Source organism: Aotus nancymaae, unplaced genomic scaffold, assembly GCF_030222135.1.
Source record: "Aotus nancymaae isolate 86718 unplaced genomic scaffold, 86718_ANA_hifiasm-v0.15.2.pri h1tg000108l, whole genome shotgun sequence".
In the NCBI taxonomy this organism is placed as follows: Eukaryota; Metazoa; Chordata; class Mammalia; order Primates; family Aotidae; genus Aotus; species Aotus nancymaae.
The window spans coordinates 40,213,729-40,227,529 of record NW_026988523.1 but is presented as its reverse complement, the minus strand read 5'-3'; the positions used below and the strand labels follow the sequence as shown (position 1 = coordinate 40,227,529).

The window sequence follows — 13,801 nt, the reverse complement described above, 5'->3', positions numbered from 1 at the left end:
GAAGCGGGCTGGAGTTTTGGAGCGCGGGCAAGGGCTCAAGGCGGCAGCCGAGGCGAGGTGGTCCGGGGTTGCGGTGGGCGGGCCAAAAGGTCCGCTTGTCAGGAGTGGGATTCGAACCCACGCCTCCAGGGGAGACTGCGACCTGAACGCAGCGCCTTAGACCGCTCGGCCATCCTGACGGCGCGCCGTGGCGCGTCCCCGTTCGCGTGCCTGGGAGCCGGCGCCGTTGGCCGGTGCGTTCGGTGCGCAACCGACGGACCGCGCGGGCGGAGCGGGCGCCGAGTGAACACAACCGGCTGGCTCTGGCGCGGACGCCCCGGCGTCCCTACCCCGGACCCAAACGGTCCGCGGGGTGCCGGCCGCCCCTGCACGCCCCCGCCCCCGCCCCCGGGCCTCCGCCGGCGGGACCCCCGCAGGGCGCGCGCCCACCACGTTCTGGGAGCAGCGGCCTGGCGGTTTCGCCCTCGCCTCTTCCTCCTGTCGCGATCCCCGCGTTGGAGACAGCAGACAGGGCGCGCGGGGAGGTTCGACGCCACTCGGGTAGCTGTCGGGGTCCCGGTCTGGATCCGGGTGGGATCGCAGGGTGCTTTGTTGGGTGTCGGGTTAGGTCGCGCCACCGGTGACGGGTGTCGGGTGTCGGACAGCGGGCGGGCACGTGCCGGGCGGGCCCCTGCGGTCGGTCGGCGGAGGGGATCAAGGCAGGGCTCGGTGTCCGCGGTCGGAGTGGGGTGTGGCGTCCCGGCGGCTGTCGCCGTCGTCCTCGTTAGTATAGTGGTGAGTATCCCCGCCTGTCACGCGGGAGACCGGGGTTCGATTCCCCGACGGGGAGGCAGCAGTCCTTTTTGGGCCGCCGCCTCGGACCCAGCCTTTGTGCCCACCCTATCCTCCCTCCACCCCCCAGCTAGCCGCAGGGCGCCAGCTCGGGCCCGGACAGCCTGGCCCCTTGCACCCCGTGGTCCCCTTTGCCCCCTGAGCCCCCGTGGCCCCCCGCACCTCTTGCCTTTTCTTGTCGCCGGCCGCTTAGTCGCCACACGGTGGCGACCTCCTCTCGCCCCCACGGCGCCCAACGAGCGGCCGGCCCAAAGTGGCTGTCGGAAGAGGCTCCCTGCCTCGCACGGGGCCCGGGGCCCGCGGCCCGGTGGGAGGCGGAGGAGTGAGGACCCTGTGGGCGCGCAGCGGCTGTGGCCCCGCCGGGCACCTGGTGGAGAAGGGCTCTGGCGGCCCCGGGCGGCGAGGGAGAGAGAGCGCCCCCAGTGGCAGGCAGGCAGGCAGGGGGTCCGACCCGAGCAGCCACGCTCCGGAGGGGCGCGGGGCAGCCTTAGGCGGCGCTGTGGCAACGCGGAGGGCGGCGGCCGGGCGGTCGGACGGACGGACGGACGGACGGACGGACGGACAGACGGACGGACAGACAGAGGGACGCAGCGTCCAGCCGGGCTGCGCCGGCCTTATGAGGCGCGCTCCCTCGTGGGAGCCCCGGGCCGGCGTGGCGTGGCTGCCCGTGCCGTGCGGCGTTGGTGGTATAGTGGTGAGCATAGCTGCCTTCCAAGCAGTTGACCCGGGTTCGATTCCCGGCCAACGCAGCAGCCCACCTTTTGCAGGGGTATCGCGCCGCGGAGCCCGCGTCGTGTCCAGGCTTAGCCTCTGGCTGCACGCGTGTGCGCCCGGGGAAGGAGGTGGTGGCGTTTGGAGGGTGGGCTGCGAACAGGACCAGAGCTGCTGGGGCAGGCGGGTTGCCGCGGGCGCAGCGTCGGCGTCGGCGGGGGCTGGCGGTGGGTGTTTGTTTTAAACCCAAGCAGGGGACAGGTGCCAAGGTAGCGCCCAGTGCTGGGGCCATAGGCACTGGGGCCAGGAGGCGCAAGCCTGGACAGGCGGCCGAACCTCCCTGGTGGTCTAGTGGTTAGGATTCGGCGCTCTCACCGCCGCGGCCCGGGTTCGATTCCCGGTCAGGGAAGTCTTCCTTCTTTGGCTCCGCCTGGCAACTGCCCGGCGCCTTCACTCCTCCGGTTTCGGCCACCAGCCTGGATCATTTCTCCCTCGCCCCAGCCACAAACCCCGGCCGCCTCCAATGAGGCCAGAAGCCTCCCCGCCTGCCTCCACCCATTTGTCCTTTTGGCTTCCCTGACGCCACCTGCGCCACATCAGCTTCACAGCTCTTCCTTGTCGGGTGCTGGCCTCGCTCCCATTCTGCCTCGGTGGCAAAGCCCACTGGCCAGGACAGGCTTTCTCCTCCCGTGGTCGCCAGGAGACCCGCCGCCGCCGCCGTCGCCGCCGCCACCACCACCGGCACCACACACTCTCAGTGGCATCTTGCCACGGAATGGGCCAGGACTCTCTAGCAGCAAGGCTTCTGCCAATCCAAGCCCGGGGGGGATTGGGGGGGTGCTGACGGGCCACTTCTCTGTCAACCGCAGGGGATCTGCACCTCAGGGTTGGACCACCTGCAACGGCCACTCATGCCAGCCAGCGCACTGGCTTTGCCACGGCCTGCCAGGCCCTGAGCGGGCCGGAGTCCCTGATTGGGCTCCACGCGCATGAGCGGCTTTGATAAGGATGGCAGTGAATCTTGAGCTCAGACCACGGGCCATGGCGCCGGGGAGGCAGAGCTGTGACAATCCCTCTTTCAGCACGATTATGATTTTCTTCGTGCGGATGGGTTATCGTTGGGATTCCTGTGATATGTGGGAACACGTGTAGATTGTGGAGTGATGGATGATCAACTGAGGGCATGTAGGGCATCCGTCCCGTCGGTATCTATCAGCTCTCCCTGTTGGGAACATCACAGGCGCTGTCTTCCAGCCCTTTGGAAACACACACTCATACATCGCCGTTAGCTATAGTCGCCCTACGCTGCGATGGAACATTAGAACGTATTCCTTCCATCGAACCACAGGCTCGTACCCCTTTCCTCCAACCTCTCTTCACCCCAGTCTCCCACACGCCCTCTCCGGCCCCTGGTTCCTATCGTTCTATGCTCTACCTCCACGAGGTGGACTTTTTGAGCTCCCACGGTAGGAGTAAGGACCTGCCATCTCTGTCTTTCTCTTCCCGGCTCACTTGACGTTGCATCGTGACCTCCAGCTCCATCTGTGTTGCTGCAAAGGAGAGGATTCGTTCTGTTTCAAGGCCAAGTAGTATTCCCTGCTGTTTAGATGCCACGTTTCTTTATTTTCTTTTATTTTTCTTTGTAGGTTTTTAAATTATTTATTTATTTTTTTAATTTTTGTGGATACGTAGTAGGTATATATATTTATGGGTTGCATGAGATATTTTGATACAGGCATGCATATGATTATCCAATCATTATTTATATCATTATCCAATCATCGATAATGATTACTGTCATGCATTGCATGCCTGTATCAATAAATGGGATATCCATCCCCTCAAACATTTATTCTTTATGTCACAAACAATCCAATTATACTTTTAGTTACATATATTCATTTTTTCATTTAATTCATTTAAATTAAATTATACATTTAATTTTAGGTTTTCGGGTACATGTGAAGAACATGCAAGATTGTTGCATAGGTACACACATGGCACTAGGATTTGCTGCCCTCACCCCCCCCCCGCCACATTTCTTTAATCCATTTCCCAACTGATGGACTCTTAGGTTGATTCGATGTTTCTACAATTGCGAACAGCGCTGCATTACACATGGGGGTGCGGGTATCCCTCTGATATTCGGATTTCCTTGTGCTTTGGATAAATACCCACCCGTGGGATTGCCGGAGGCAGCCGTAGCTCTACCTGTGGTTGTGTGCGTGGGAGGGGCTGGAGGAGACGGAAGGCTAGGGTGGAGGTGCGGTTTCCTTTGTTTGTCAGTTTGCTGTGTTTCGTTTGGAGAAATCTCCATGCTGCTTTTCAGGGTGGCCGTCCTTATTTACCTTTCCACCGACGGTGCCTGATTCTTCCCTTTTGTCCACCTCCTCGTCGGGATGGGTTATTTTCCCTGCGGGTTTAACGACAGCCATCCTAAGCGGAGTTGATGACTGCTCCTTGTGGTTTCCATTGGCATTTCCCCGAAGATTGCCGAGGCTGAGCATTTTCTCTTCATACACCCGTTGGTGGGCCATTCCTGTGTGTTCTCTGCCCACGTTCCAATGGGATCAGATGGCGTGCGCGTGGCCCGATGGGTGCCTGTTGGTGTGTGTGTTTTGGGGGGGAGGTTTTTGTGTGTGTGTGTGTGTACACATGCTCCCCCTCACTGTTGACGTGTTTGAGTTTCTCGCCTGTTCTGGATGTGACGATGACGCTTGAGAGGTCCCACTAGTTAGACCAACCTGGCCACGGGCGTTGAAGCATGCAGATGCAGGAGCTGGTGGGAAAAACCCAGCAGCCAAGCTGACCAAAGCGCACGTGGAAAGTTGGGGTTCAGGATAGACTTGTAGCGGACGTTGGTTTCCCATTTCTTCACCCACGCTCTCTAACTTCTCCCCAGCTGGCAAGGAAAACACGGAGATGGCGCACATCCCCAGCGCCTAGATTTGCTGTGGAATGTCTTCCCATCCTCTCCTTCACACCGATCAGCCCAGTTGTCCCAGCCTCTGTCCAGCGCGGTATCGACCTTGGAGCTTGGCCGATCCCCCAAGTCAATGGCAGAGCTCAGTCAACTCCCTGCCAAAACTTTCCTTGGGGGCAAAGTAGAGGTCACCAACCGCCCAAGCCTGTCCCTTGACATTCAGGTGATATTGGCAAAGTCGGATCGCCTGCAGAGACCAGACCCTGTTGGGGAGAGAGAGCCTTGGCATCCCCACGGGAGGCCAGCTTGCTTCCCAGCGAGATGTGGGTGTGTGTCAGTGCGTGACAGTGATGGACAAAGGTGTGCGTTCCCGTGGCTGGCAACCACCCCAGCACGGGACTAGGGGCCGACACCAAGGCAAGGACAGAAGCATGCCGACTGCGGACTGGGAGGCAGGAGAAGGAGTCCAGGGTGTCTGGGTGGTGCACAGGCTGGCTGCCAAGGTCTGGGAACGAGGCGGTCCAGTCACACGGAGGTTGTGCCGATGCCTGGGGCGTTGAGGCACATCTCAGGTGGCGTGTGCGGTCTGAGGGATCCCAGGTGGTGGCGGAGCCGGCGTGTGTCTGAAGAGCCTGAAGGAAACCAGGACTGGGGGATGTGAGTCGTGTGAGAGAGAGGCACTGGCAGCCAGAGAGAGAGTTGGCTGCGCTGGGGTGTGTGTGTGTGTGTGTGTGTGTGTGTGTGTGTAAGAACATGTTGGGTGGGGGGAGATAGAGCTGAGGGAGGGAAGGCTGAGCCTGGAGGCTGGAAGGAGCGGTAGATTTTCAGTGGGTTGGTCTGTCTGGGCTCTGGGCTGGGCAAGAATGAAGTCGGTGTGGTCAAGGGGACCCCCGTCGGGGGAGACGGATGCTGTTGGGCCAGGGGGTCAGAGTATGGAGTGGGGCTGGGGTGAAGGGGCAAGCAGCCAAGGGTGGGACAGACAGCATGACAGAGCGACTGGGGACCATGTCCCAGGTCCCAAAGGAGTAGGGAATGCACCTGGACCGCAGACATAAGTAAGCCGCCTTCAGGACGCACATTCACGTCTCGGGCATGTATGTGTCGGGGGCTAAGATGGAAAGACGTCCTAGCGACAGCAGCAAGGCAGGATCCTGGACTCAAGTGGTGGATGGGGGTTAGGTTGGGAGAGGCGTGATGGCGGTGGGGTTGCCGCGTGAGCCTCATAAGGACAGAGAGTGTGCCATGTCTGGAACACGGTGAATGGAGGCTGTGCAGGTGCCACGCGTTTAGTGGTGGGGTGGCATTTGGGACCGTGTGACCCGCTCCCCCACCCCCGTGCAGGGGAACGTGATGTTTCTCTACTCCAAGTCGCGACTTCCTCGCTACCAGAAGGGCATCGATGGCATGATTTTCTAGACGTGGGGAGCCAGCGGTGGAGAGAGAGTCAGAGGAGATGGGGCGTGGGGGGGGGGGAGAGAGAGAGAGAGAGAGAGAGAGAGAGAGAGAGAGAGGGGTAGTCGTGGTGAAAAGTGAAGAGAAGTGGGGCGAGCGACCGCAAGCTCATGCTGCCTGGAGGCATTCCTTGAAGTGAAGTGCGTGGGACAGAGGCGGTGGCAGGGCAGTGAAGAGAAACGGGACCAGGAGGCTGCCAAAGGCTGGTTTCTGGCGCACTCTTGGGTTCGGAGGGGGTGTCGTTATGGAGGTGGTGTAGGGCGTGGTGGCGTCATCCATTAGTCCAGAGAAGGTCCGGGGAGTGGGCAGAGGCGGATCCCGCGTGGAAGCAGGGCCGGGGCAGGACACGCTCTAGCGCCCCGAGTGTGAGCAGGCGGCAGAGGGGAGCGCAGCTATACGTCGGTGCTGCAGCACCAAAATGGGACGTCGCACTGCATGGGCCGGGAATCGAACCCGGGCCTCCCGCGTGGCAGGCGAGAATTCTACCACTGAACCACCCATGCACCGATGAAAGGCGCCGACGGTAGCTGGCACAGGGGCGCTCGCCATCAGCCGCCCTTCACTGGTCACACCGTGCCGCGGGCGTGTGCCCCGCTGTAGCGTCCACGAGAGGCTGGCCCTATGGGGCGAGCAGAAGGGGAGGCTCCCGTCACGTCACGTCGAGGGGCCATGGGCGAAACAGGCGGAAGGAGAGAGGCCAAGTCGACCCATCTTGCACTTTCCCTGCCGCCAGGGTTGCCAGGAAGAAGACCAGCCCTGGCCCGCGCCCGATGGCTCAGGTGGGCAGGTGCGCTGTGGCGGGCCTTGCTGAGCGCGGATCCCCGGCCCAGACCCAAAGTCCTTTTCCCGCCGGGCTGGCCCTCCGCCGGGGTGGGGGGGTGGGGGTGTCAGCGAGAGGGGGCGCTGAAAGGTCACGGGTCTCGCAGCCGCTGCGTGTGGCTCAGAAACGCCGACCAAGTCCGTGAGAGCCTCGCTTCTGCGCTCTGAACAGGCCCCCCACCCCCGCACTGGCTGATACATGGTGCGGGACCCCGATGGGCCGGTAGGGAGGCCTGAGCGCCACAAAGCAGCAGATGAGCGCTTTGGCAGAGCCGCAGCTGCTGAGCCGGGAGAAGGCGCGCTGGGTGTGGCTGGGACGGCCCAGGTCGCGGTTTCCCACGTGGAAATGCGGTGTGGCACAGAGCTGGTCCCCGCGGGGCCTGGCCTCTGTGGGCCGGTGGGCGGGATCTAAAGCTTCCACCGGGATTCCTCATGGGCTATGTTTCCGGGTTTGGGCTCGCCTGCCAGGCGAGTGTGCAGGGATCCCGCCGCCGCTGGCCCGCAGGCGTGCGGGCTGCAGGAGGACCGCCTGCAGGCAGGTGTTAGCAGTTAGGGCCCCACAGGGAAGGGAGCACAGTTAGCGCGGTGGGATCGGCGACCTGGGTAGGGTGTCAGGAGAATGGAATGGGCAGGCGGGGGCCGAGGGGTTGGAGGCGAGGACAGGATGTTGGATGGCGCGCCTCTGGTTGCAGAAGTGCGCGGGGCTCCACGAGCGAGTCGCTGCTGCTCAGCGGGCAGAAGTTGGAGGGTGCAAACGGGCGGGCGGTGCACTCCGGACGCCTCTGGGCAGCGCAGCGGCGATTCAAGGCGGCGGGTCGAGGGCGGTGAGCGGTGGGCGGTGGGCGCTGGGCGGTGGGCGCTGGGCGGCGGGAGGAAGGAGGGAAAAGGAGGAAGGCGAGAGAATCAGGCCTGTGTCTGTTAGGGCGATTGAGGAGAAGGCCGACGGAGGAAACCTGCAGGGAAGAGCCAGGAGGGCGTTCGCGGTCGCTCGGTGTGTTTGGACCTGGTAAGAGGGCGCGTGACGGGGTGGGGAGCGCGTCTGCCGGAAGGGCAATTGGTAGAGGGTCCGGAGCGCTGGCGCACAGTCCTGGGCTGTTTCCGTGACTGCCGATGGGTGGGTGGGCAGGCAGGAAGAACGGACGTGCCTGAGAAGCGGCTGCGCTTCGGAGGCTTGCTTGAAGCGGGCTGGAGTTTTGGAGCGCGGGCAAGGGCTCAAGGCGGCAGCCGAGGCGAGGTGGTCCGGGGTTGCGGTGGGCGGGCCAAAAGGTCCGCTTGTCAGGAGTGGGATTCGAACCCACGCCTCCAGGGGAGACTGCGACCTGAACGCAGCGCCTTAGACCGCTCGGCCATCCTGACGGCGCGCCGTGGCGCGTCCCCGTTCGCGTGCCTGGGAGCCGGCGCCGTTGGCCGGTGCGTTCGGTGCGCAACCGACGGACCGCGCGGGCGGAGCGGGCGCCGAGTGAACGCAACCGGCTGGCTCTGGCGCGGACGCCCCGGCGTCCCTACCCCGGACCCAAACGGTCCGCGGGGTGCCGGCCGCCCCTGCACGCCCCCGCCCCCGCCCCCGGGCCTCCGCCGGCGGGACCCCCGCAGGGCGCGCGCCCACCACGTTCTGGGAGCAGCGGCCTGGCGGTTTCGCCCTCGCCTCTTCCTCCTGTCGCGATCCCCGCGTTGGAGACAGCAGACAGGGCGCGCGGGGAGGTTCGACGCCACTCGGGTAGCTGTCGGGGTCCCGGTCTGGATCCGGGTGGGATCGCAGGGTGCTTTGTTGGGTGTCGGGTTAGGTCGCGCCACCGGTGACGGGTGTCGGGTGTCGGACAGCGGGCGGGCACGTGCCGGGCGGGCCCCTGCGGTCGGTCGGCGGAGGGGATCAAGGCAGGGCTCGGTGTCCGCGGTCGGAGTGGGGTGTGGCGTCCCGGCGGCTGTCGCCGTCGTCCTCGTTAGTATAGTGGTGAGTATCCCCGCCTGTCACGCGGGAGACCGGGGTTCGATTCCCCGACGGGGAGGCAGCAGTCCTTTTTGGGCCGCCGCCTCGGACCCAGCCTTTGTGCCCACCCTATCCTCCCTCCGCCCCCCAGCTAGCCGCAGGGCGCCAGCTCGGGCCCGGACAGCCTGGCCCCTTGCACCCCGTGGTCCCCTTTGCCCCCTGAGCCCCCGTGGCCCCCCGCACCTCTTGCCTTTTCTTGTCGCCGGCCGCTTAGTCGCCACACGGTGGCGACCTCCTCTCGCCCCCACGGCGCCCAACGAGCGGCCGGCCCAAAGTGGCTGTCGGAAGAGGCTCCCTGCCTCGCACGGGGCCCGGGGCCCGCGGCCCGGTGGGAGGCGGAGGAGTGAGGACCCTGTGGGCGCGCAGCGGCTGTGGCCCCGCCGGGCACCTGGTGGAGAAGGGCTCTGGCGGCCCCGGGCGGCGAGGGAGAGAGAGCGCCCCCAGTGGCAGGCAGGCAGGCAGGGGGTCCGACCCGAGCAGCCACGCTCCGGAGGGGCGCGGGGCAGCCTTAGGCGGCGCTGCGGCAACGCGGAGGGCGGCGGCCGGGCGGTCGGACGGACGGACGGACGGACGGACGGACGGACAGACGGACGGACAGACAGAGGGACGCAGCGTCCAGCCGGGCTGCGCCGGCCTCATGAGGCGCGCTCGCTCGTGGGAGCCCCGGGCCGGCGTGGCGTGGCTGCCCGTGCCGTGCGGCGTTGGTGGTATAGTGGTGAGCATAGCTGCCTTCCAAGCAGTTGACCCGGGTTCGATTCCCGGCCAACGCAGCAGCCCACCTTTTGCAGGGGTATCGCGCCGCGGAGCCCGCGTCGTGTCCAGGCTTAGCCTCTGGCTGCACGCGTGTGCGCCCGGGGAAGGAGGTGGTGGCGTTTGGAGGGTGGGCTGCGAACAGGACCAGAGCTGCTGGGGCAGGCGGGTTGCCGCGGGCGCAGCGTCGGCGTCGGCGGGGGCTGGCGGTGGGTGTTTGTTTTAAACCCAAGCAGGGGACAGGTGCCAAGGTAGCGCCCAGTGCTGGGGCCATAGGCACTGGGGCCAGGAGGCGCAAGCCTGGACAGGCGGCCGAACCTCCCTGGTGGTCTAGTGGTTAGGATTCGGCGCTCTCACCGCCGCGGCCCGGGTTCGATTCCCGGTCAGGGAAGTCTTCCTTCTTTGGCTCCGCCTGGCAACTGCCCGGCGCCTTCACTCCTCCGGTTTCGGCCACCAGCCTGGATCATTTCTCCCTCGCCCCAGCCACAAACCCCGGCCGCCTCCAATGAGGCCAGAAGCCTCCCCGCCTGCCTCCACCCATTTGTCCTTTTGGCTTCCCTGACGCCACCTGCGCCACATCAGCTTCACAGCTCTTCCTTGTCGGGTGCTGGCCTCGCTCCCATTCTGCCTCGGTGGCAAAGCCCACTGGCCAGGACAGGCTTTCTCCTCCCGTGGTCGCCAGGAGACCCGCCGCCGCCGCCGTCGCCGCCGCCACCACCACCGGCACCACACACTCTCAGTGGCATCTTGCCACGGAATGGGCCAGGACTCTCTAGCAGCAAGGCTTCTGCCAATCCAAGCCCGGGGGGGATTGCGGGGGTGCTGACGGGCCACTTCTCTGTCAACCGCAGGGGATCTGCACCTCAGGGTTGGACCACCTGCAACGGCCACTCATGCCAGCCAGCGCACTGGCTTTGCCACGGCCTGCCAGGCCCTGAGCGGGCCGGAGTCCCTGATTGGGCTCCACGCGCATGAGCGGCTTTGATAAGGATGGCAGTGAATCTTGAGCTCAGACCACGGGCCATGGCGCCGGGGAGGCAGAGCTGTGACAATCCCTCTTTCAGCACGATTATGATTTTCTTCGTGCGGATGGGTTATCGTTGGGATTCCTGTGATATGTGGGAACACGTGTAGATTGTGGAGTGATGGATGATCAACTGAGGGCATGTAGGGCATCCGTCCCGTCGGTATCTATCAGCTCTCCCTGTTGGGAACATCACAGGCGCTGTCTTCCAGCCCTTTGGAAACACACACTCATACATCGCCGTTAGCTATAGTCGCCCTACGCTGCGATGGAACATTAGAACGTATTCCTTCCATCGAACCACAGGCTCGTACCCCTTTCCTCCAACCTCTCTTCACCCCAGTCTCCCACACGCCCTCTCCGGCCCCTGGTTCCTATCGTTCTATGCTCTACCTCCACGAGGTGGACTTTTTGAGCTCCCACGGTAGGAGTAAGGACCTGCCATCTCTGTCTTTCTCTTCCCGGCTCACTTGACGTTGCATCGTGACCTCCAGCTCCATCTGTGTTGCTGCAAAGGAGAGGATTCGTTCTGTTTCAAGGCCAAGTAGTATTCCCTGCTGTTTAGATGCCACGTTTCTTTATTTTCTTTTATTTTTCTTTGTAGGTTTTTAAATTATTTATTTATTTTTTTAATTTTTGTGGATACGTAGTAGGTATATATATTTATGGGTTGCATGAGATATTTTGATACAGGCATGCATATGATTATCCAATCATTATTTATATCATTATCCAATCATCGATAATGATTACTGTCATGCATTGCATGCCTGTATCAATAAATGGGATATCCATCCCCTCAAACATTTATTCTTTATGTCACAAACAATCCAATTATACTTTTAGTTACATATATTCATTTTTTCATTTAATTCATTTAAATTAAATTATACATTTAATTTTAGGTTTTCGGGTACATGTGAAGAACATGCAAGATTGTTGCATAGGTACACACATGGCACTAGGATTTGCTGCCCTCACCCCCCCCCGCCACATTTCTTTAATCCATTTCCCAACTGATGGACTCTTAGGTTGATTCGATGTTTCTACAATTGCGAACAGCGCTGCATTACACATGGGGGTGCGGGTATCCCTCTGATATTCGGATTTCCTTGTGCTTTGGATAAATACCCACCCGTGGGATTGCCGGAGGCAGCCGTAGCTCTACCTGTGGTTGTGTGCGTGGGAGGGGCTGGAGGAGACGGAAGGCTAGGGTGGAGGTGCGGTTTCCTTTGTTTGTCAGTTTGCTGTGTTTCGTTTGGAGAAATCTCCATGCTGCTTTTCAGGGTGGCCGTCCTTATTTACCTTTCCACCGACGGTGCCTGATTCTTCCCTTTTGTCCACCTCCTCGTCGGGATGGGTTATTTTCCCTGCGGGTTTAACGACAGCCATCCTAAGCGGGGTTGATGACTGCTCCTTGTGGTTTCCATTGGCATTTCCCCGAAGATTGCCGAGGCTGAGCATTTTCTCTTCATACACCCGTTGGTGGGCCATTCCTGTGTGTTCTCTGCCCACGTTCCAATGGGATCAGATGGCGTGCGCGTGGCCCGATGGGTGCCTGTTGGTGTGTGTGTTTTGGGGGGGAGGTTTTTGTGTGTGTGTGTGTGTACACATGCTCCCCCTCACTGTTGACGTGTTTGAGTTTCTCGCCTGTTCTGGATGTGACGATGACGCTTGAGAGGTCCCACTAGTTAGACCAACCTGGCCACGGGCGTTGAAGCATGCAGATGCAGGAGCTGGTGGGAAAAACCCAGCAGCCAAGCTGACCAAAGCGCACGTGGAAAGTTGGGGTTCAGGATAGACTTGTAGCGGACGTTGGTTTCCCATTTCTTCACCCACGCTCTCTAACTTCTCCCCAGCTGGCAAGGAAAACACGGAGATGGCGCACATCCCCAGCGCCTAGATTTGCTGTGGAATGTCTTCCCATCCTCTCCTTCACACCGATCAGCCCAGTTGTCCCAGCCTCTGTCCAGCGCGGTATCGACCTTGGAGCTTGGCCGATCCCCCAAGTCAATGGCAGAGCTCAGTCAACTCCCTGCCAAAACTTTCCTTGGGGGCAAAGTAGAGGTCACCAACCGCCCAAGCCTGTCCCTTGACATTCAGGTGATATTGGCAAAGTCGGATCGCCTGCAGAGACCAGACCCTGTTGGGGAGAGAGAGCCTTGGCATCCCCACGGGAGGCCAGCTTGCTTCCCAGCGAGATGTGGGTGTGTGTCAGTGCGTGACAGTGACGGACAAAGGTGTGCGTTCCCGTGGCTGGCAACCACCCCAGCACGGGACTAGGGGCCGACACCAAGGCAAGGACAGAAGCATGCCGACTGCGGACTGGGAGGCAGGAGAAGGAGTCCAGGGTGTCTGGGTGGTGCACAGGCTGGCTGCCAAGGTCTGGGAACGAGGCGGTCCAGTCACACGGAGGTTGTGCCGATGCCTGGGGCGTTGAGGCACATCTCAGGTGGCGTGTGCGGTCTGAGGGATCCCAGGTGGTGGCGGAGCCGGCGTGTGTCTGAAGAGCCTGAAGGAAACCAGGACTGGGGGATGTGAGTCGTGTGAGAGAGAGGCACTGGCAGCCAGAGAGAGAGTTGGCTGCGCTGGGGTGTGTGTGTGTGTGTGTGTGTGTGTGTGTGTGTAAGAACATGTTGGGTGGGGGGAGATAGAGCTGAGGGAGGGAAGGCTGAGCCTGGAGGCTGGAAGGAGCGGTAGATTTTCAGTGGGTTGGTCTGTCTGGGCTCTGGGCTGGGCAAGAATGAAGTCGGTGTGGTCAAGGGGACCCCCGTCGGGGGAGACGGATGCTGTTGGGCCAGGGGGTCAGAGTATGGAGTGGGGCTGGGGTGAAGGGGCAAGCAGCCAAGGGTGGGACAGACAGCATGACAGAGCGACTGGGGACCATGTCCCAGGTCCCAAAGGAGTAGGGAATGCACCTGGACCGCAGACATAAGTAAGCCGCCTTCAGGACGCACATTCACGTCTCGGGCATGTATGTGTCGGGGGCTAAGATGGAAAGACGTCCTAGCGACAGCAGCAAGGCAGGATCCTGGACTCAAGTGGTGGATGGGGGTTAGGTTGGGAGAGGCGTGATGGCGGTGGGGTTGCCGCGTGAGCCTCATAAGGACAGAGAGTGTGCCATGTCTGGAACACGGTGAATGGAGGCTGTGCAGGTGCCACGCGTTTAGTGGTGGGGTGGCATTTGGGACCGTGTGACCCGCTCCCCCACCCCCGTGCAGGGGAACGTGATGTTTCTCTACTCCAAGTCGCGACTTCCTCGCTACCAGAAGGGCATCGATGGCATGATTTTCTAGACGTGGGG

At 61.9% G+C, this 13,801-nt stretch overlaps 9 non-coding genes across 9 annotated transcripts; 6 read left to right on the top strand and 3 right to left on the bottom strand.

Moving 5' to 3' along the window:
• Positions 1 to 96: 96 nt before the first annotated feature.
• On the bottom strand, positions 97 to 179 carry TRNAL-CAG (transfer RNA leucine (anticodon CAG)). Its single transcript has one exon. It is a non-coding gene; the product is annotated as a tRNA-Leu (tRNA).
• Positions 180 to 757: 578 nt separating this feature from the next.
• TRNAD-GUC (transfer RNA aspartic acid (anticodon GUC)) lies at positions 758 to 829 on the top strand. Its single transcript has one exon. It is a non-coding gene; the product is annotated as a tRNA-Asp (tRNA).
• Positions 830 to 1,508: 679 nt separating this feature from the next.
• Positions 1,509 to 1,580, top strand: TRNAG-UCC (transfer RNA glycine (anticodon UCC)). Its single transcript has one exon. It is a non-coding gene; the product is annotated as a tRNA-Gly (tRNA).
• Positions 1,581 to 1,879: 299 nt separating this feature from the next.
• TRNAE-CUC (transfer RNA glutamic acid (anticodon CUC)) lies at positions 1,880 to 1,951 on the top strand. Its single transcript has one exon. It is a non-coding gene; the product is annotated as a tRNA-Glu (tRNA).
• A 4,398-nt stretch (positions 1,952 to 6,349) lies between these two features.
• On the bottom strand, positions 6,350 to 6,420 carry TRNAG-GCC (transfer RNA glycine (anticodon GCC)). Its single transcript has one exon. It is a non-coding gene; the product is annotated as a tRNA-Gly (tRNA).
• A 1,589-nt stretch (positions 6,421 to 8,009) lies between these two features.
• TRNAL-CAG (transfer RNA leucine (anticodon CAG)) lies at positions 8,010 to 8,092 on the bottom strand. Its single transcript has one exon. It is a non-coding gene; the product is annotated as a tRNA-Leu (tRNA).
• A 578-nt stretch (positions 8,093 to 8,670) lies between these two features.
• Positions 8,671 to 8,742, top strand: TRNAD-GUC (transfer RNA aspartic acid (anticodon GUC)). The gene has a single exon. It is a non-coding gene; the product is annotated as a tRNA-Asp (tRNA).
• A 679-nt stretch (positions 8,743 to 9,421) lies between these two features.
• On the top strand, positions 9,422 to 9,493 carry TRNAG-UCC (transfer RNA glycine (anticodon UCC)). Its single transcript has one exon. It is a non-coding gene; the product is annotated as a tRNA-Gly (tRNA).
• Positions 9,494 to 9,792: 299 nt separating this feature from the next.
• On the top strand, positions 9,793 to 9,864 carry TRNAE-CUC (transfer RNA glutamic acid (anticodon CUC)). Its single transcript has one exon. It is a non-coding gene; the product is annotated as a tRNA-Glu (tRNA).
• Positions 9,865 to 13,801: the final 3,937 nt, after the last annotated feature.